General features: G+C 40.9%; 1 pseudogene; it reads left to right on the top strand.

The window, feature by feature from the left end:
- Positions 1 to 994: 994 nt before the first annotated feature.
- The window catches only part of LOC121398775, a 41,075-nt pseudogene continuing 34,038 nt past the window's right edge, over positions 995 to 8,031 (top strand).

The raw sequence follows: 8,031 nt of genomic DNA on the forward strand, positions 1-8,031 counted from the left end.
TTTGTTCCTAAAGAGACAGAATTCCTGGGTAGCAAGGGTTGTCTACTACCTGCTCCCTTAAAGGCTCTGGAGTGAGGTGCAAGTTGTTGCTAAGGGAGCATGGTCAATATCCAAAGCAGTATGAGTGTAATTTAGATATTCTTGTATTTGATTCATTTGCCCAAGTTTGGCTGAGGGTCTTTTGAGAAGGCTAGTGTTCTTTATCAGCAAGACTAGGGAATAGTGATTATAACATGGTCTCCTTTGAGATTATGTTGCAGAAACAACTCTATAAGGGAGCAATTAAAACTCTTAATTTTAGACGCACAAACTTTGCCAGTATAAGTGTATCTCTGCAACATATTAACTAGTAATTTTAAAAGTTTTCATATTTAATTTTGAACTCTGACATGGGGCTATATTGTAAGTTTCCAAGAGCCCTCTCTGATGCTCTGATAAACTTCAGTCACTATTTACAGCTGCACTGCAAGTTGGAGTGATATCACCCCTCCCTTTCCCCCTCAACAGCCTAACAGTAGAACAAAGTGAAGGATAAAAGATATCAGCTCCTTGGTACATATGAAAATAGTACCAATAGCACTAAAATCCATGTCCCATTGCGACTTCTTGAGTTACACTGAGCCTTTATAGATTGGACTATTTCCTATCCATTTCTTGTACCTCACCGCTAAAGGGGTTTAGGTCCTTTCTAGGGATAGCAACTAGTTCACTGCCAGTAAATAATCTATTTCCCATCCACTAGAGGGACGGTTCTTTCCGAAGACCTATGTTAAATGGCTCCCTTCCATTACCTGCATTCTGTTTGGCTGCACAGGAGCCAGTTCCCAGTGCATAGAGCTCATGGGCGCCATCTTCTGATAATTCGGATTTCTTTGGGTCCTCTTCAGCAATTTCTGGCATATTTCATGCATGCGCAGTCATTACGAATCGGAAGACTCTTCCAACATGCGCCAATGCAGCTCTCTCTTACAGATGAAGACTGGCGATCTGGAAGATGGCGCTCACAAGCTCCGCTGCGCTTATTCCACCTTTTACTCTATTGTGCAGAGCCCAAGAGCAGGAAGATGATTGCAGTGTGGTGCTGCTACCAAAGTATCCCGGATTGGTGCAGTTTTTGGTGAACAACAGTACCAGCCTGGGGTCTCAGGTAAATGATTATAATCACTGGCAGTGGATGTGATTTACTTAGACTTTGCTAAAGCATTTGATACAGTGCCACACAAAAGGTTACTAGTTAAATTAAGGAATGTTGGCCTGGAACATAGTATTTGTACCTGGATAGAGAACTGGCTAAAAGATAGACTACAAAGAGTGGTGGTAAATGGAACATTTTCTTATTGGACCAGTGTTGTTAGTGGAGTACCGCAGGGCTCTGTACTAGGTCCCTTGCTTTTCAACTTGTTTATTAATGACCTGGAGGTGGGCATTGAAAGTACTGTTTCTATTTTTGCAGATGATACTAAATTGTGCAGAACTATAGGTTCCATGCAGGATGCTGCCACTTTGCAGAGTGATTTGTCTAAACTGGAAAACTGGGCAGCAAACTGGAAAATGAGGTTCAATGTTGATAAATGCAAGGTTATGCACTTTGGCAAAAATAATATAAATGCAAGTTATACACTAAATGGCACTGTGTTGGGAGTTTCCTTAAATGAGAAGGATCTAGGGGTCTTTGTAGATAACACGTTGTCTAATTCTGGGCAGTGTCATTCTGTGGCTACTAAAGCAAATAAAGTTCTGTCTTGCATAAAAAAGGGCATTAACTCAAGGGATGAAAACATAATTATGCCTCTTTATAGGTCCCTGGTGAGGCCTCATCTGGAGTATGCAGTTCAATTTTGGACTCCAGTCCTTAAGAGGGATATAAATGAGCTGGAGAGAGTGCAGAGACGTGCAACTAAATTGATTAGAGGGACGGAAGACTTAAATTATGAGGGTAGACTGTCAAGGTTGGGGTTGTTTTCTCTGGAAAAAAGGCGCTTGCGAGGGGACATGATTACACTTTACAAGTACATTAGAGGACATTATAGACAAATGGCAGGGGACCTTTTTACCCATAAAGTGGATCACCGTACCAGAGGCCACCCCTTTAGACTAGAAGAAAAGAACTTTCATTTGAAGCAACGTAGGGGGTTCTTCACAGTCAGGACAGTGAGGTTGTGGAATGCACTGCCGGTGATGTTGTGATGGCTGATTCAGTTAATGCCTTTAAGAATGGCTTGGATGATTTTTTGGACAGACATAATATCAAAGGCTATTCTGATACTAAGCTCTATAGTTAGTATAGGTATGGGTATATAGAATTTAATTAAAAGTAGGGATGGGTGTATGTATGGATGCTGGGTTTTCATTTGGAGAGGTTGAACTTGATGGACTTTGTCTTTTTTCAACCCAATTTAACTATGTAACTATGTAACTGGGGATGCCTACATTTTTTTATTAGTGCAAGCTCATCTGTTGTTACCACTTTGCTTTACACACAGTACTCCTGGTTCAGTGGTGGCTGTAATAGGCATTTTGACCCCTGCTGTTTTCAGAGGCCCCTAGAACCAAAGAATCTGTAAAGTGGGGTCTAGAATCTGCAGCAGTCGGCTCAGGTGGCATAAAGGCCACTAAGATTTAGGAAATCTGCATGAAGAAAATCTGCTCTTAAAGGAGAAGGAAAGTCATCTTTCACTTGGGGATGCCAAATATTAGGCCCCCAAGTGATTGTATATACTTACCTGAAACCCCAGTTTGGCGCTCCTATCAGCAGAAAACTGCACTGGCCCGGGGTTATTTCCAGCGAGCACCACAGAGCGATCCTCTTCCGGCGTCTTCTTTCTTCAAATTTCCCAGGGCAGACGCATGCGCATGCACAGTTGAACGAAATAGCCGACTTTTTAGTTACAGTTCGGCTTTTCGCTCTACTGCACTTGCGCAGCCATGCGAAGAAAGAGGAAGCCGGAAGAGGATCGCTCCATGGTGCTCACTGTAAATAAATACAATCACTCGGGGGTGCCTAACATTTGGCACCCCCAAGTGCACAAAGACTTTCTTTCTCCTTTAAAAGATTGAGTGTACAAATTAAGGCATTGGCTCAATTCGGTGTCCTATATTCGCTAATCACAATTTTATTTCTCAATGATGCCAACACTTTTACATATGCCTTCCTCCTTTCTGCTCATATACTCCATCAGTTATCAGCTCTCCTCTCCTTTGCCCTTGATCAACCCTTCTTAATTTTCAGCTCTCCTCTATTCTCCATTAGTTTTTTAAGAGCTGAGCATGTGTAGAGGAAAAATAAGGCACAAGGACAGTTAACTGAGAGAGTTTGAAGAAGAGCTGACAATCAGGGCTGGCACTAGGAATTAAGTTGGGGGACACTGATGGTGGAGAATCAGATCACATAGAGAGAGCGGGAGAACTGCAGGCAGGTGGGAGCAGAGAGGCGCCTTGGACACCTATACAACTTGTCCTGACACTGGGCATCACCAAATTATTCTACCTTTTCCTCTCCTTCAAGGGCTAAACTCTAGTGATGAGCAAATTTATCCACCAGGCAAGGATTCTCCGCCAAAATTCTGTACTTTGCCTCCTGCATATTTTTTTGCTAAACTGTCGCGAGTAAAAACATTATATTTTGATGCCCTATGAATTGAATGCATCTGGAGTGAGAAAAAAATTGTCGTGTGCATAAATTGTTGCTCGTAAAAAAAACATTTTGATGTCCATTGGCTTTTGCAAATTTTATGTTTTTGGCAAATTTTTTGGCGAAGCGAAACTGGACAGATTCGGTCATAACTAGTTCCAATCCAAAACTACAATACTTTGCAGTTCATTTTCCCCTTCTCTGCTATTTAGAAAGGATCATCACTGCTCCGTGTTCTGGACTGCAGGGAAGCTGCATGTGGGGTTGTTTGATGTATTTCTCACTAAAACTTCAATGTGAAACAACCCTGCGTGCAGCTTTCCTGCAGTCCAGAACAAGAAGCAGCAATGAGCAAAGGTTCATAGAAAGAGATGGGCTCTGAATAATTTTTAATACAGCATCCAGGGGTCTATAAATGCAGTGGTGGTGTCCCGTCTAGCAGTTTGATTCTGGGTGCTTAGTTCATGCATCCCCATACAAGCAAATAATAAACCATTAAGCAAAGGGTGACATGAAACAACCATAGTTGTATATATTATCCAATAATCAAAATGTGACAAGACTGTGAGGCAGCTAAATGAAGTATTGAGATGCATATGGCCATTGGGGTGGCACTGGATCCAGAGTGGACACAAATAAATAGGCTATTGCTCAGAAATTGGTTGCCAAACATTGGGCAGAGGCTAAACATAACCCTGATGCTGTTAGGTGTATGTCAATAGAGCAAGATGTGGGGCCTTTGGTAAAGTTTTGCTTAAAAGAGAGGGTCTCTGGATCCATGATTGGCACCAATGGGGCAACTGGCCCATTAGTTTGAAATTGCTTTTTGACTTAAATTGTTTTCCCTCAATCCAGATAAGACAGAAAGGCAAATGACACAGTTGCATTACTTGAACGTTTCTATTATTACAGTTCAATTTAAATAGAACATATTTACTAAGATCTGTAAAATATTTTGCATTATAGAAAATAATTTATGTACCTGTCATTTTTGGAAACTGGTTCAGGTTATGCAGCAGATAAGCTCTATAGAGCATATTAGTTATCCTCTATTTAACCTGTGCCATTTAGCTTTATTCCAATTGCCTCCACTGCTACAACAGAAACTTGTTTATAAAACTATAGTAGAGTTTCAAGTGGAATGGTAAAGAGAAGAGTGCACAGGGTTGAGGGAGGGCATCTGATGGATAGTGTAGCAAATGGGACAGCACCGTGGACAACTGGAGCAATAGTTTTTGGCTGGTAGGGTGACTGACACCCTTTTAAAATCTGGGAAAATTCAGGGAAAAGGTCAAATAATTCACATACTATAAGACACAAACAATTAAGACCAACTGAAAGGTTATTAAGAATCAGCCATTATAAACATACTGAAAGTTAAAAGGGATGGTTTAACTTTACATTATTTGCACTCATCTTCTAAACCCCAGAGGTGGCTTGAAATCCTTGGAAACACCCAGTATCTGTTCCCTGCTTTTCTTTCCCTTTTACCAGGTTTGACAGCAGCAAGCTACAGGTATGGGCAATACTGCAGTGGAAGGAGTGAGAATCCCATACCAAGCCGGTACTGGCAGAATAAAATGAGCAAAGCCTGTACAGTTTCTACCAAACTACAGGTTATTTCAGCTGAAGGGCCCAGGGGCTTCTTGTCTGGTGTCTTTTATGGCCTGGATGCTGACTAAAGCTAAGGGGCTGATTCACTAAGGGTCGAATATCGAGGGTTAATTAACCCTCGATATTCGACTAGGAACTAAAATCCTTCGAATATCGAAGTCGAAGGATTTAGCGCAAATAGTGCGATCGAAAGATCGATTATTCCTTCATCGAACGATAAAATCCTTCGAATCGAACGATTCAAAGGATTTTAATCCAACGATCGAAGGAATATCCTTCGATCAAAAAAAGTTAGGCAAGCCTATGGGGACCTTCCCCATAGGCTAACATTGACTTCGGTAGCTTTTAGATGGCGAACTAGGGGGTCGAAGTTTTTTTTAAAGAGACAGTACTTTGACTATCGAATGGTCGAATAGTCGAACAATTTTTACTTCGAATCCTTCGATTCGAAGTCGTAGGTCGAAGTAGCCCATTCGATGGTCGAAGTAGCCCAAAAAATACTTCAAAATTCGAAGTTTTTTTACTTCGAATCCTTCACTCGAAGTTAGTGAATCGGCCCCCCTATGTTGCCCAGTGTCAATGCTTTTGTCATTTTTAAAATAAATAAATATATATGCAGGAAAGATAGAGCTAAATTATTACACATAAATTATCATTTACAACCTGCAGGAGCTAGACCACATTCACATTATGTTATGGTGCTACGCAACTGATTGCTGCTGATAATTATCTATTATTATTGGTGTTCATTATTCAGTGTAAAACTTTAATAATATTACAGGAAGTGATAACAACAGAAATAGGCTGTGTTCTTATTTACTACCTATAATGAAAGTGTATATATTTTTGTAGGTGTTGATGAAAACCTTGCTGAAAGTTCTTGGCTCACATCTATGTTCTAATATGCCCTGTGTGTTCCGCTATTATAACTGTCCAGCTGAACATGGGAATCCAAAGCTGTAAGTACAAGGGAAACAAAAACTAGAGCAGGCTTGACTGGAAGAAGCCTGATTGCTGTCCAGTTTAATTCAAGTATAAAATAGAGCTTAGCCAAATACATTCAGAGCTAAATATCAGTATTAGAATTAGCAGGCGTAGATTACATTTTACTTGGCTTTGTTTAGTCAATCATTTCCCAATCTTTGTCTCTAAATTTACAGCTTATGATTCTCAAGAGATAGTTAAAGGAGAAGGAAAGGCTTGGTGCACTTGGGGTGCTCACTGATATAACCCTGGGCTGGTACAGTTTTTCTGCTGAGGGGCCTGGGGTTTCAGGTAAGTCAAATACAATCACTTGGGGTGCCTAACATTTGGCACCCCCAAGTGCACAAAGCCTTTTCTCCTTTAAGTGCAAAAGCACCTTTGATTGACACAGGGGCCCTGTGTGGTGTCTGCGTGTATTCCCATTGGAGACCTGCTCTTCCATTGCTCATCAGATAATACAATAAAGGTGAGAGGCACAGGGACACAACAGCATTAACATTTAGTATTTCTGATGTCTTGTAAGAAGATCATGTGATCTCTAATGGTGTCTAGGTGTGGAATAAGGTCAGAACATACAAGTGCAACAGACCTGAAGGAGGCACAATGGGACTTTTGGTATTCAGGTTAAGGGTCAGAGCTTGGCAGTCTTACACATTTTAATTTTTACAAGGCGAATGGCAGAATCTGTAAGACCAGTCACACTAATTGTCGGCATTCTTATCATTCCTTGTCCACTTCCTTGTATTCAGTCACTTATTGAGGGTTTGATCCCAGTGAAGCAAAGGTGCAATAGTGAGTGAATCACCTGTGTTTTCCTACAATGCAGTGTTTTTCCCCAAATTAAATTTAATTCCATTGCACGTTCGCGTTGGCAGCAACTGCACCGTGCTACGCAATTGTGGGTGATTTGACAAATTTCATAGTTTCATGAGTTGCGGACCATTGTGAGATTGTAACCAAAGTTTCTGCTGGTGTAATTTAAGTGTTACTGGTGTATTTCGGTGTTTAGCGTGATCATGTGCCTATTCTTTCGTGCAACTCAACTGCAGAAACCTCCTGTCCGAAGTACACAATAACAAAAAGTCATTGAAGAAACAATTTACTTTTTTAAGTAATTTTTTTATTTTTCCAGATTTTGTAAGGAAAAGAAAGTCTGTAATGTGTAAGAGATTTAACAGCATACCCAAGTTTATTTAAAGGTGCATATTCCTTTGACTACTTGGAAAATGCAACTCGATGGAGAAGTTTACAGAAACTACATCATCATTCCTTTTTAACAATTATATTCATGTTTAGGATTTCTGGGGCCTTTGTTCAGAATCATTTTTAACAAAATTAAATTAGATGGCATATCTAATATGAAATTAATTTTAAAGTTCTCCCCTGCTGTTTTCCACCAGACCACCTTCTTCTCCTGGGTTAAGTGCATTTGATCAGAGTCTGGGAGAAAGCAGGCCAAGAAATATGCTCCTCCTTGCTGATTGTTGGGCCTGCCCAGAATACATTGCCTTGCTCAGGTGCAGGCAGACAGACGGAATTTTGGGTGAAATACAAATATTTTGCCAATTTCGGCAGTGAAATCCGATGTGTTGTCTGTTCGAGCCGTGGCAATGTATTGGTGTGCAGGCACATTGAGCAGCAGTGGAGGGCGGATTCTTGGCCTGTTCTGCAGAGATCTGCTCCCTGGCACAAGTTACTTTCCTTTGAGTCACCACCTCTAATCTACTCAATTGTCTTTGCCTGCAACTTCTCCATTATACTCACAACCTAGGTTCCCCGGACCTGTTCGTTGAAACCTTAAG

The sequence above is a fragment of the Xenopus laevis genome, chromosome 9_10S (genome assembly GCF_017654675.1).
Source record: "Xenopus laevis strain J_2021 chromosome 9_10S, Xenopus_laevis_v10.1, whole genome shotgun sequence".
Lineage (NCBI taxonomy): Eukaryota > Metazoa > Chordata > Amphibia > Anura > Pipidae > Xenopus > Xenopus laevis.